Genomic DNA, 15,565 nt, shown 5'->3' on the forward strand with positions numbered 1-15,565 from the left:
GAAGGTAGGGAAATTTGGACTTCTAAAGGAAAATAGATGAAAATTGGATACAGAAAAAACCTTTGCCTTGTCACAGGCCACCGCCGGACCCCAGAACAAGTTGTTGTTATGCTAATTTACGTGAAGAGAGCGTGGCATTCTCTCTCTCTTCGCATCCTATTTTGACCGGACATGGACATGGACTGGATTGTCTCACTAAGCCAAACGGACGCCCTCTTAACCTTTTTTTTATCATTTGTGTCGGTACTCATCAGCTCGGCAGTCAGTTTTGGCATAATTTATAACAAATCGTCTTAAAGCTGCATGCCTACGCGGGGAAGTGAAGAATAATTTAATGTTGGATGTTACGCGTCTTCTGCTTAGTTGACATAGTAAGACCTTGTGTATACGGTTATATTATCTTCTTTTGTCTTACAATAGTGGATGTATGTTTGATTAAATTTGTCCATTCTCAATTGTATCTATCATAGTCACTCGAGAAAAAAGCGTAACACTTAAAAAAGAAGATAAAACACACGTTCTCAGCTAGACACTATACTAGTACTTACTGTGAACATTATAAAACAAAATTTAGTTGAAGAAAAACAATGAGACTACTTACTTCAAGGCATCTTATATCTGATTCAAATATGGATCTCTAAATAACAATGCAGGAAACATTCCAATCACTACCCACGTCTGAAATACTATATAATGTGTCGATGTTACTAAATAAAAGATAAATAAGAAATGTGTCTTTCTCTAAATGTTTTTCGCATGCGTATATATACATTTCTACTTCGTCATTCTGAACTATTTAAACGTGTCTAGCATTGTTAGCACGACAATAGGTAGGTATTTAAATATGTCTACTGATACTGGCCAAATGAACTAGTACGGAAAAGATATAGAACACATTCAAAACTGAAAATTTAAAAATATGTCAATCATTGTAAATCTGTATCGAAAATTAAAAAAAAAGGGAAATAGAAAAACAGGGAAAAATATAACCCAGTTACATATATTATACATTTATCATATACTTCATAAGATAATAAATTTGTCCCGGTCCCGGACATATTAAAATGTATATTGATAAACACTAAATGAACATTTGTTTTGAATAATAATTGTATCACTATCGAAAAACAACGGTTGATGTGAGTTATCACCAAACAAAAGAACAATAATTGGTAAAAGTAGTAAGTACTTTAAATTTTCTTTGGTTACCTGTTATTGCAAAATGTGCTAAGGAATAAAGAGAGACCTCAAATATAGTTTTAGGTAAAATATAAACAATGTAATTTTATGGTGTTTAAGTTGAGCCTTTAAAGGAATATCATTAGTACATTACCTGAATATAATTTTTTGATTATGTTGATGTGTCATATACAGGTTGAATTTATTTGATATCCGAATAAATGCATTTCAAAGTTCACCTACATTAAAGACCGATGTCTTCGTTAAGCATTTAAAAGAATATGATTTGCATCAATACATACATTGCCTGAATACAGGACAATAGTAATTATCTGGTTATGTTGATTGGTTACTTGTTTTCATGCTACAAATATCATTTCCTTTTCAAATTGAAGGGAATTAAGATGGAGCATGCGTTCCACTCAATATAAGTACAATACTACCATTCATAATGATTTGTGCAGAAGTCATAGATATTTAAAAATTCATTCAAATTAAAAATATAAGTTTTAAATTTAGGATGTTCGCCTCTAAGGAACCAATATTTGTAGGTTTTTACTGTTTTCCTAAGCTGATTTTAGGCTTATATGGCTAAAACAATATTGTTTATGAAACCATTCATATTCCTTTGAAAGAACACAATTTTGATGATTTTCCCATGTTTCAAATCGGAGTACTTAGATATAGGAAGATGTGGTGTGAGTGCCAATGAGACAACTCTCCATACAAATAACAATTTAAAAAGTAAACCATTATAGGTTAAAGTACGGCCTTCAACACGGAGCCTTAGCTACTTACCTTGTTTTAATTGGATACCTAAGCTTCACAAAATTGCGTACACACAACGGTACATTTCCGACTCATTTGCATGTTCACTTAAAGAATTATTCATTAGATTGAATAAAATTCTGTCGCAGTGAAAGAGTGTCTTCATAAATACTGTGGAACTGTTTACTGTTATTAACCATATGTTGATTCTAAAAAATTCTAAAGATCTTCTAGATAATTGTAATCTCGGTCTTTTTTCTGAAATCAGTTCTATCAGAACTTTTTATTTTTCAACCCTGTATAAACTATTCCCCATGTGAAATTGAAAAGTTGCCAGAAAGAAAAATCCATGAACCAGGGGTATGTCAAAGAACGTCTCATTCTTTTTATAAAAGAATTCATCGAAAGGTACAAATACCTTGTTAATAAATATTCCGTATCAACTTCACAAATAATATATGATGGTCTTGATGTATACATTTTGCGTACTGACGTTGTTTATCATGTTAAATACGTGTTATATGGTTCTTTTATTTGTCTACGTGTTATATGTTTTTCTTATTTGTCTGTGTTCAATTACTAATATTACTTTTACTGTTTGGTGTAGTTTATGTGATATCCATTTGACGTGGCTCGGTAATTATACATCCCGTCAATGAGTTTGTATTATGTTTAATTTTTGCTGGTGTGTATTATGCGACTTTGTGTGTTTCTTTGGTTCTTATAACATTGTATAACGTGACTCGGTACTTTTAAAAATCCCGTCATTATGGTATTGTTCTATTATAAATTTGGGAATACTTTGAACGACAAACGACACAATCATTTTACTCGCGAAATAGTATTAACCATATATGGATTCTTAAAAACTCTAACTTCTGAATAATTTTAAATCTCGGTCTGTTTTTGAAATTAATTCTAACAAAACTTTTTTTCACCCTGCATGCCACAATCCCCATGCGAAATTATAATTGTACTGACTTTGAACGACAAAATTTCCTCCTATGTGACGTTTGCATTTTTTGACGCCAAACAATGAATGTGTTGTTTTTAATTTGATAGATGCTTTTTTGCTTTTTTGTAAATATTGGATTGTTTTGAGATTGTGACACGATGATGACTGCTGTAACTATATTTTGACTATTTTACTGATTACGTCTGTTTTGTTCACGCATTGTTGTAACGGAAGTTGATGCGACTGTCATACAAGTGAGAGGTTTAGTGCTATAAACCAGGTTCAATCTACCATTTTCTACATTTGAAAATGCCTGTACTAAGTCAGGAATATGTTCATTCGTCCATTCGTTTGATGTGTTTAATCATTTGATTTTGCCATTGATTAGGGATTTTCCGTTTTGAATTTTCCTCAGAGTTCAGTATTTTTGTGATTTTACTTTATGTTGTGTTGTAATGTTGTAATGTTGTAATGAGGCAGTGGTGTAAATAGTTACCAAATGTAGACACTAAATTGTTAATCAAAGTTTAATTTTTATTATTTATTTAACAAGGTTACCCACAGATATCAATTTGAAAATATGTTATTTCGGCATTAAAGTTAAAATTCCGTTAGTCGTAGTATTAGGCAATGAAAACACATTTGAAATCTTATACATATATATATCATTTTATTCGGGTATCAAATGATGAAATACTACGAAAATGCAGCGTTCTCTCATTGACGATTATTGCTTCCGTTTAAGACCAGACAGCGATAAGACACTTAAAGTGAAGAAGTCGGATGACTATCCTCAATTATCTGGAATATCCTACCAATGTCTGAACGCAGTCGTTTAAGTTCGTAACAATTCCTACGGGTCGGGAATGGTCCGGATAGTTCGGCGAAGCATCCTGAAAGTTAGGTGCGTCCCGTAACATTCTTGGAAACTCAGCCGATTTTGTCTAGTCGGGTTACAAGCGTGACTATGTCGTGACAGATTCTTCTGTATCGGATCAAAATCCGCACAATGCTCTTTGTTTTTCGTACGGTGTCCTGTAAAACGGGAATGATCTCTAGAAATTTTTCATTGTTGTTTTTCTTCGGATTGCATTAGTGTCTTGTCTTATGCAAACTGTGTTTGCTGAAACCGTGTCGGAACACTCCCGTTATTAATACGAAATTCTTCAATGATACCCACGTCAGAGTCCCAACAATTACAGAACAATACGTTTGCTATACGGTATAGCGGACCGTGATCGGATTAATTTCCGACAACACCTGATCATCCCGAATATGGAGTTTTCCGACGGATAACTTCTGTCAGCGTCTGTTCAATGTCTGGTCACTGTCTGATCTCTGTCGGATAACATTCGATATAATTAGGACGCAGCCGTGACAGACTCGGTCGAATTTTACCATGCGAAAGATACAAATTAGATTAGAATCGGATTGAGGACGGGATTATCGGGAAAAATTCGCTTTACAAAAATAACGGTTGAATATCGACGCTTTCTGAACAATATCAGATTGTTGTCGTGATAACTTTTTTTTTAAATTTTAATTAAAGTTTGAATTTTGATCTACGTTTCACAGGATCTTGACCAGACTTTTGATCAAGAATGGTCATGTCGAGATCGGCGGTAAAAGTCGTGAATGTGTGACCCCAGCTTACGACAAACGTTCGTTTTGCGAAGTTTAAGAACACAGTCGCTCTTTTTGAGAGACCAGTATAAAAATCAAAAGATAAGATATATATTAATGAAAAAGTTGTAGAAAATATTTCAATCTTATGTGATGATTGTAATTACAACAATTAATTTGAATAAGGTGAAAATCAAATCATATTATTACAGGTATGAAACAAATTTCTCTAACTATTCAACTTTTAGTTGAATAATTAGTCTGTACTTATAATGAAATGTATTATTGCATCGACAAAACATGATATACACATTTATTTTTACTTCAAAACGTTTTTGATTTAATCTTCTTTATTATCTGTCATCAGTATCTGTCATGGTGATGATTTAATATGTAATACACATACATTCGGTCATGGAATAGTATTATCATTAGTATTATCATAACCAGTTTTTCCGACGTAGTCGGTATAGTTTCGGTTTGTGCCCTTTGAACTTAAGGACGCTTAACTATGGCAACAGAATACGCATGCTCGAAAATCCTTTCTGTGAATGGACAAAATGCTGTCATGGTGGGTGATTTGGTTGTGTTTGAAAAAACGTCTTCTTAATTATATCGTGATGGAAAGCAAGTGAACAACTATAAATATTTGAACTAGATCTTACAAAGATTTATATTTTTATTAAAATAATTGTTTCTCCAATAGCTCTTTGCATCCGTGACAGCTGTTTATTCGGGACAATTATATAATTTTTAATGTAAACTTTGTTGTACGAACGTACATGACTTTTAGAACGCACCTCCGTATGTGAGATTTCCGCGGGGTTTTGGTGAATGTAAACAGAAAGATACGAGGACCGAGAATACTGAACACAAACAGAGAAAACGTCATTTAAATGGTATCTTTGTGCTTCTGAAGGTGATCGAAATGATAGTTTTAAACATATACTCAAATTTGAATACTTCGGATGTCTTTTTTAAAGATAGTTCTTGTTAGCAATATGACTGTTATGAAAACATTCAAGTGCCTCCTTTATTTCATTTTTTTTTCAAATTTTACAACGTAAAAAGTTTACGTTTCGTAATCATATTACCAAGGACATCTATTTAAAGCACCCATGGCATGATTTGTCATTCAGTTGACATTTACACATTATGTTCACGTTTTATTCGAATGAGTTATTTCATTTTTGAGCAGCTACATAAAAAAAAAACGCTGGATCGAAGGATCGATAAACATTTCTTTTATATCATATATATGTGTCTTGTTATTTGTATAAAAATGCCAACATTTTTGTACAAGCATTTGTATGAAGCTAACTGAAACCACATTATAAACGATTGTTATGTTCTTTATGTTTCTTATAGCAGATTTCCCCGTAAATATAAGAAACGATGAACCTGCGTTTTGCTTGTTCTTTGCCTCTTTTTTAACATTCAAATTACAACACGGAATGTCTAAGCGATTTTATTGTATCCCTGACGTTAGAAAAAAATAAAATATTGCAAAATAAATCCAATTTTAATCCATCACATAAAAATCTGTTATGTATTTAACTAATTGAACAAAAGTCGTGCTTTGCAATCAGATTTTGTTCACATTGTAAGAAGTAAAAGCAACATTGCACTTTATACGACAACAGAGTAAGAGTCTCTTTTTATTATAATAATAAGGAGATGTGGTATGTAACCGCTGCACACTGACTTTCATTGTTTATTCTCATACTACTGTTAAGTACTGTTATCTTCAGTTGTACAATGTTCATATACAGATTGAAAGAGGCATATATTTTATTATTCCACTGCATGCAAATATTGACAGCAAAATCAACATTTGATTGGTTAAGACAATCCCTTGCGAAAGTTTATAAAACTTTTTATTCCATATTGCTAAAACTTTAGTAGTTTTGTTTTTATATGAATGGGAATGTAAATAAATAAGCATATTCATCTTCGGAAAAAATATATTCAACGCACAAAACGTCGCGTGCTATTACGTGTATAATTTGGTAAAAAACATTTAATGAACAATTAAATAATTTCCATTACATACACTTCTCTCTGAATATGGAATAAAACAATTATTACAGTCTTTTATTTCAGTAATAATGTGGTTTAATTGACTTCTGACATTCACTTCGGCAGTCAAATTTTCAAAAATCCTTAAATAAACTCATCATAGATACAAGGATTAAAATTGTATAATTACGCCAGACGCACGTTTCGTCTACAAAAGACTCATTAGTGACGCTCGAATCAAAAAATGTTTGAAAGGCCAAAAAGAGTACGAAGTTGAAGAGCATTGACGACCAAAATCCACATCTTTACCTTTTCAGAAGACAGTAATTGTATAATAGGATTATATTCCTGTCTTAATTGTCGAAACATCCTCGTAGTTGATGAACATAACATTTTAAACATTTTGTTCAAATAGCTGAGTCAACTATTTCAGATATAAAACATATAAAAAAATGCTAATGATAATATGCCTTCTTCATTCTATGTCTAGAAATACAGAAAGCCAAGGTTGATTCGAGAATGGGTTATTTATCATATTAAAAGTTTTCAACCATTGAAACGAGTGAAAAGCAACTGACACATTCCTGACTAGCATTGTTTGGCCTCAAATTACTGTCCATTATTGTTATTATACAATTTGTTATTATACACTTTTGTTTATTTACGTCTGTGACGTCATTTTCATGGGAGATAACTCAAGCACAACTCAACAATCTCAAAAGGTTATTCGCCGGTGAATACTAGGGTTATCCTTTTTTTTTCCTGGTGGAAATTTTTAGGGTTGTTCGTCCTTCCTTGCAATTGAATGAAAAACAACTGAATTATTCCATGTCAATGAAAAGTACACAGTTGACATAATCATCATCAAATATATCATGTATATCATGTATATATAGCATACAATAACAAGCAAATACCGACTTTTGTGTCATCAAATACACGGATACATCAATATACTCCAATTACTGGTATCTATAATAGTTTACGGACTGAAAATTCAGTTTATACCCACCTTTATTTTGATATGTCAGATAGAATTTCTCTTTGTATTTCATTTGGCCAGAAGCTGTCTAGGTAGAACTATTCTATATGCAAATGCCTTTGTTGAATATCTACAGAAATAACCAAATATAATTTTTTTTTTCGATTAATAACATCGGTTATTGCGTGATAGTGACTTAAGAAAAAAAAGGATAATAAGCATTGTATAATTTTCACTGTTATTAATATAAGTAAGATGAGTCATCTGCCATTTCATCCAAATTCTTTCTTAATTTTCGGAACACGTTTTACATTGTTTTAGAAATTTAAATGTGACATCACTTTGAGTGTTGCATTGACTATTGCTAGCAGGGCTGTGATTTTGTAATGTATTCGTTTTTATTCTAAAGCTAGTCACCACCTCAGTTTAATCATGTATATCTATAATACAGTAATTTTATAAAAATTACTGTTTGCAAAACTATGTATTATTCTTGATATTAATGATGTTTTTGCTTCAGGCGGATAACCCTGGCCTCACAACCTTTTGGAACTTTTGGTCCTCGGCGATCTCAACTTTGTAGTTGTTATGGCTTTCAAAATTTTTACATCTGGGCATAGTTTTGTGTGGACGTAGCGCGCGTCCGGCTGAAAAAAATATTTTGTAACCTGTTACCTTTTGATGGCTATTATTCGTTTGTTTCTCTGTCCAATATTTTCTCCCATTTATCTGTTTATTTATTGTAACCCTGTCGTGTAATGTTATAATTAACACTGCTATTAAAGCGGGAGGTTTGGTATGTCACAAAACCAGGTTCAACCAACCATTTTTCATAAAAAGTTCTATACGAAGTCAGAAAAAATGGACATTGTTGCATTATAGTTCGTTTCTGTGTGTGTTACGTTTCGGTGTTGTGTCTCTGTTGTGTCGTAGTTCTCTTATATTTGATACGTTTTCTTCAGTTTTAGTTTGTAACCCGGATTTTTTTTCTCTATCGATTTATGAATTTTGAACAGCGGTATACTACTGTTGCCTTTATATATATGATATTTCAAAATTCTACCTGATGAACGCAATTGTTGTTTGCTTACGCGTAGTCTGGTGGATATTGTACCACTGGCAATCAAATTTAGTCAGGTTTTAAAACAAGGTAATCACAATAACGAATATTTAAAATAAGTAAACTAAAAAAAAAATCGTACGTTAACGGTATTAAGGATATTAAAGGAAAAGAATAATAAAATGAGCGTTGACGAACTATATAATGATAGAATACCAGGGCCAAGGTCATGTTTAAATACCCAACAAATCTCTGCCTTTTATGAATTATTTCGGTTCTAATAGTAGAAATGGTTAGGTAATTTAAAAAAAAAAAAAAAAAAAAAAAAAAACTGAAGCGGGGTAGGTATGCCGTGTGTTTGACTGCTCTATTTAACACCCTGTGAAATCTAGATATAGATGGCTAATGAATATACAGCTAGCATAAAATATTTCTCAAACTAATGTGATCATTCTTTTATTTTTCAGCCCGATGATATGTCATTTTAAATCTACATTGTTTTCTCGTGCGCGACTGTCAAATCCAAAGTGGACATTTTGTAACAAAAGAGCCGCCATGTTGGAATGATAGAATCAGTAATTGTGCAAATAACGCAACAGAATAGAAAAATAAAACTTCACCTACATGAAAATATAGGGCTGTGCGGCATATTTACAACAAGTATTTCCCCTAATGTTTGACATTAGATAGACCAAAAAATAAAGCGTTAAATGGAAAAGTTGTCACTAGCATCTCATCTCATCATCGTATATGTATTACAAATAAATTCGGTCATTGAATTAAAAAAACGTCGCATTATAATAACCATTTTTTAGAAATCTGATCTTAATTAACACTTGCAAGTGCTTCTTTTAAACTTGAATTTAAACTAATAAACGTAAACAGTATCAATATCGTATTTATATGTATATTGTCAAGGACAAATATTTTAAGTCCAAATGATTTGTCATTCAGTTGACATCGACACATTTTATTCAGATTATTTTCGAATGATTTTCTCATTTTGGGACAGCAACAAAACAAACAAATGACGGCATTGATAATATTTAATTTTCTTTTATATATCGTCTTGTTTTTTTAATAAACTTTTAAACAGATAGTTATCATGAGCATCTGTATGCAGCACACTGAAACACTTAAGAAGCCATTATTAGTTTCATTATGTTTCCTATAACAGATTTATGGTTTAGTTTGTTTCTTGATTGTTTTGAACTTCATTTTTATTGAATAATAAAACAAAAGAGACCATAGTTTTTCGACGGGTATGCATGATTCTCTTTCCAATGTTTTTTTTTGGGGTATGTTATTTTCTTTCAAATTTAAACCTTGTTTAAATCAGATTTTTGGCTAACATTGAAAGAAGTATTAAGCGACATTCATATCGCAAAAATGTAATTTGTATTTGTCAATTTTAAAAGCAAGCATACTACACATAGCTATAAAACATGTTATAGAAGAAGCTTGGAAAAAGTAAAAATAACAAAAATACTGAACTCCAAGGAAAAACTCTAAACTGCAAGTCCTTCGTCAAATGGCAAAACTAAAATCTCAAACACACCAATCTAAGAAAAGCATACGGTATTATTAATGTTTTTTTTTTGTTTTAAAGAGAACAAAAAATTGCAATACTGGTACATAAATCCATTTTCTTAAAGTTCTGGCTTCCTTATATTAAAATTAAAGTGTGATTCTGGTTTTCCTATTTATTGTTCATATATATATGCATAACCTCACATTTGATTTCATTTACTGAATAACAATCTACAATATGCTAATTGCTGTCATACCTCTATATACAATGTCATATCGGGTTACAAATGTGAAGCAAAATATAATTGTCCTAGAGGATCACTCCACATTACCCCTTGTTTTAAAGTGGTTTGTGTTTTTCAGTTCTTACGGTTTTTTTTAAATTGTAAATGGTTTAAAAAGCGAGAATGACGATAAAAATTGACACATATGAGATATGAATGACAGTGCTCAAAATTTACACCAGACACCAACTGACGTAGATGCTAGCCATATGAATCATATGTCATTGTACGGATGAAATCAGTTTCTATATATAAACCATGTTTGTTCCGCACTCTAGTAAAAGAAGAGGGACGAAAGATACCAAAGGGACAGTCAAACTCATAAATCTAAAACAAACTGACAACGCCATGGCTAAAAATAAAAAAGACAAACAGAAAAACAATAGTACACACCACACAACATAGAAAACTAAATCGTGTTAAGGACGTTATATACTGAAATAAACATTGCATTAACATAACCAGTTTAAAATGATACGTCATGATAAAGCAGTTCATGTGTTGACAGTAATATTATATTTTAATAATAGTATTTTGTGACAGTAATATTATATTTAATAATAGTATTTTGTGACAGTAATATTATATTTTAATAATAGTATTTTGTGACAGTAATATTATATTTTAATGATAGTATTTTGTGACAGTAATATTATATTTTAATTTAATAATAGTATTTTGTCCAGGATTTAGTACATTTATATTAGAATAAAGTAACCTAGACAAAATCTTCAAAGTGCAAATGTTTGTCTTGTAGTTCAATTTAGAAGTACTTATTTCTTCAACTAAAATTACGGGCAACAGTACGTTGATTTTCTCGGAACAAGTAAAATCATAGTCACAATGTGAAAGAGTAAGCCATTATAGATCAAATGACGGCATACGCGATGGACCGTTTTCTCACACCGAACAGCCACCTAAAATTAGATAAACATAACTTGTTTGAAACAATTAAAATTTGCTGTTACAAAATATTAGAAATTATTATAAATTAAGGAATGTATTTCCCTCATGCAAAACTCTGATTCCTTTCACATTTTGGCTATACTTTTTGGACCTTTTTGATTATTGCTCTTCATCTTTTATATAAGCTTTTGATTTCAAATATTTTGGCCACGAGCATCACTGAAGAAACATATATTGTCGAAATGCGCATATGGTGCAAGAAAATTGGTACCGTTAACTTTATTAAAACATGAGAGACAACGTTTTAACTAATTTAAAAAATTAGAGCCACTTACCCTCGGATCTTATTCCACTTCTTTCTTTTCTGTTGTTATCTTCCGGCGCCACCTCATTTTAATGAAATAGCTTCTTGATAACAGGTTAGTCTATTATCATTGCCGTGGCTCCAAAGGTAGCGCATACAACTGTAGATAAAAAATTGTTATACAGATGGGGTTATAATATCACGCAGAGTTGTTGATTTGTTAGTTTCTACCATATATTGTCGGATGCTTGGTTCTTTGCATTGTTTTTAGTGTTGACGTTTGTCCTCCATGATTTGCTCTACATTGCAACATAGAGTGTAACTATTTGTTTACTCATGTTGAAGACTGTATGCCATGATGAGATCTGCATGACACTATAAAGTGTTAATCGTGTTGAAGTCTGTTGGTCATGTGGAGCCCTTCATAATACCATATTTGTTTACTCGTGATGAAGACTGTATGTCATGCTGAGCCCTACATGACACTAAACATTGCTACCGGTGCTGAAGTCTGTATGTCATGATGAGCTCTACATGGTACCATAAATTGTTACTCATGTGGCAGTCTATCCGACTTGATGAGCTCTACATGACACTTTACATTGTTACTCGTGTTAAAGTTTGTTCGTCATTATGAGCTCTAAATGGCTTCATAAATTGCTCCTCATGTTGCAGTTCTGTTCGTTATGTAACTTTAAATGGCACTGTACATGATTACTCTTGTTGAAGTATGTCTGACATGATGAGCTCTACATGACACCATAAATTGTTACTAGTGTTAAAGTCTGTCCGTCATTGTGAGCTCTACATGGCACTATAAATCGTTTCTCGTATTAAAATCTATTCACCATGATGAGCTCTACATGGTACTATACATTGTTAATCGTGTTGAAGTATGTCTGTCAAGATGAGCTCTACATGGCACTATAAATCGTTACACGTGTTAAAGTCTGTCCGCTATGATGAGCTATGCATGGCACTCTAAATCGTTACTCGTGTTAAAGTGTGTCTGTAATAATGAGCTCTACATGGCACTATAAAGTGTTACTCGTGTTAAAGTCTGTCCGCTATGATGAGCTCTACATGGTACCGTACATTGTTACTCGTGTTGAAGTCTGTCCGTCATCATAAACTCTTCATGGCACTACACAATGTTACTCGTGTTAAACTACATGGCCCTATAAATTGTTACTCGTGTTGAAGTCTGTTCGTCATGATGAGCTCTACATGGCACTATACATTGTTACTCGTGTTGAAGTTTGTTCGTCATTATGATCTCTACATGGCACTGAACATTGTAACTCGTGTTGAATTCTGTTCGTCATTTTGAGATTTTAATGACACTGTACATCGTTACTCGTATTGAAGTATGTTTGTAATTATGAGCTCTACATGGCACTATAAATCGTTATTCGTGTTGAAGTCTGTTCTTCATTTTGCGCTCTTCATGGCACCATAAATTGTTACTCGTGTTAAAGTCTGTCTGTCATAATGAGCTTGACATGGCACTATAAATTGTTACTCTTGTTGACGTATGTCTGTCATGATGAGCTCTACATGGCACTATAAATTGTTGTTCGTGTTGAAGTCTGTCCGCTATGATGAGCTGTACATGGCATTGTAAAGTGTTACTCATGTTGAGGTTCTGTTCGTTGTGATGAGCTTTAAATGGCACTGTACATGGTTTCTCTTGTTGTCTGACATAATGAGCTCTACATGACACCATAAATTATTACTAGTGTTAAAGTCTGTCCGTCATTGTGAGCTCTACATGGCACTATAAATCGTTACTCGTATTAAAATCTGTTCATCATGATGAGTTCTACATGGTGCTATACATTTTTAATCGTGTTGAATTATGTCTGTCAAGATGAGTTATACATGGCACTATAAATCGTTACACGTGTTAAAGTCTGTCCGCTATGATGAGCTGTACATGACACTATCAATCGTTACTCGTGTTAAAGTATGTCTGTAATGATGAGCTCTACATGGCACTATAAAGTATTACTCGTGTTAAAGTCTGTCCGCTATGATGAGCTCTACATGGTACATTAAATTGTTACTTGTGTTGATTTCTGTCCGTCATGATGAGCTCTTCATGACACTACACAATGTTACTCGTGTTAAAGTCTGTCCACTATGATGAGCTATACATTGCACTATAAATCGTTACTCGTGTTAAAGTGTGTCTGTAATGATGAGCTCTACATGGCACTATAAAGTGTTACTCGTGTTAAAGTCTGTCCGCTATGATGAGCTCTACACGGTACTATAAATTGTTACTCATGTGGCAGTCTATCTGACATGATGAGCTCTACATGACACTTTACCTTGTTACTCGTGTTAAAGTTTGTTCGTCATTATGAACTCTACATGGCACTATAAATTGTTACTCGTGTTGACGTCGGTTCGTCATGATGAGCTCTTCGTGGAACTGTAAATTGTTACACGTGTTATAGTGAACTATACATGGCACTATAAATCGTTACACGTGTTGAAGTGTGTCTGTAATGATGAGCTCTACATGGCACTATAAAGTGTTACTCGTGTTAAAGCATGTCCGCTATGATGAGCTCAACATGGTACCGTAAATTGTTACTCGTGTTGAATTCTGTCCGTCATGACGAGCTCGTCACGGCACTACACAATGTTACTCGTGTTGAAAACTGTATGACATGATGAGCCCTCCATGAAACTATACATTGTTACTCGAGTTAAAGTTTGTTGTTATTATGAGGTCTACATGGCACTATAAATTGTTACTGGAGTTAAAGTCTGTGAGTCATAATATGGCATTATACATTGTTACTCTTGTTGAAATGTGTTCGTTATTATGAACTCTACATGGCACTGTACATTGTTACTCGTGGTCAAGTCTGTTCGATATGATGAGCTCTACATAGTACTGTGCAATAATACTCGTATTAAGTCTGTCCGTCATGATGAGCTCTACATGAAACTGTACATTGTTACTCGTGTTGAAGTCTGTTCGCAATTATGAGCCCAACATAGTATCATAAATTGTTATTCGTGTTGAAGTCTGTTCTCCATTATTAGCTCTACATGGCACTGTACATTATTACTCGTTTTGAAGTCTGTTGGTCATTATGAGCTCTACATGGCACAGTAAATTGTTATTCTTGTTCAAGTTTGTCCGTTATGATACTCTACATGGTACAATAAATTGCTACTCGTGTTAAAGCCTGTCCATCGTGATGAGCAGTACATGGCACCATACATTGTTATTTGTGTGGAATTCTGTCCGCAATGATGAGCTCCACATGGCACTGAGCAATGTTACTCGTGTAAAAGTCTGTGCGTCATGATGAGCTCTACATGGCACCATAAATTGTTATTCTTGTTGAAGTCTGTTGGCAATTATGAGCCCTACATAGCACCACTAATTGCTACTCGTGTTGAAGTATGTTGGTCATGATGAGCTCTACATGGCACTATACATTTTTACTCGTGCTGAAGTTTGTTCGTCATTATGAGCTCTACATGGCACTGAACATTGTAACTCGTGTTGAAGTCTGTTCGTCATTATGAGCTCTACATGGCACTATAAATCGTTATTCGTGTTGAAGTCTGTTCTTCATTATGAGCTCTTCATGGCACCATAAATTGTTACTCGTGTTGACGTATGTCTGTCATGTTGAGCTCTACATGGCACTACAAATCGTTATTCGTGTTGAAGTCTGTTCTTCATTATGAGCTCTTCATGGCACCATAAATTGTTACTCGTGTTAAAGTCTGTTTGTCATGATGAGCTCTACATGGCACTATAAATCGTTGTTTGTGTTGCTGTCTGTCCGCTATGATGAGCTCTACATGGCATTGTAAATTATTACTCATGTTGAAGTTTTGTTCATTATGATGATCTTTAAATGGCACTGTACATGGTTACTCTTGTTGAAGTATGTCTGACATGATGAGCTCTACATGACACCAT

Source organism: Mytilus edulis, chromosome 12 (assembly GCF_963676685.1).
Source record: "Mytilus edulis chromosome 12, xbMytEdul2.2, whole genome shotgun sequence".
NCBI classification, from domain to species: Eukaryota; Metazoa; Mollusca; class Bivalvia; order Mytilida; family Mytilidae; genus Mytilus; species Mytilus edulis.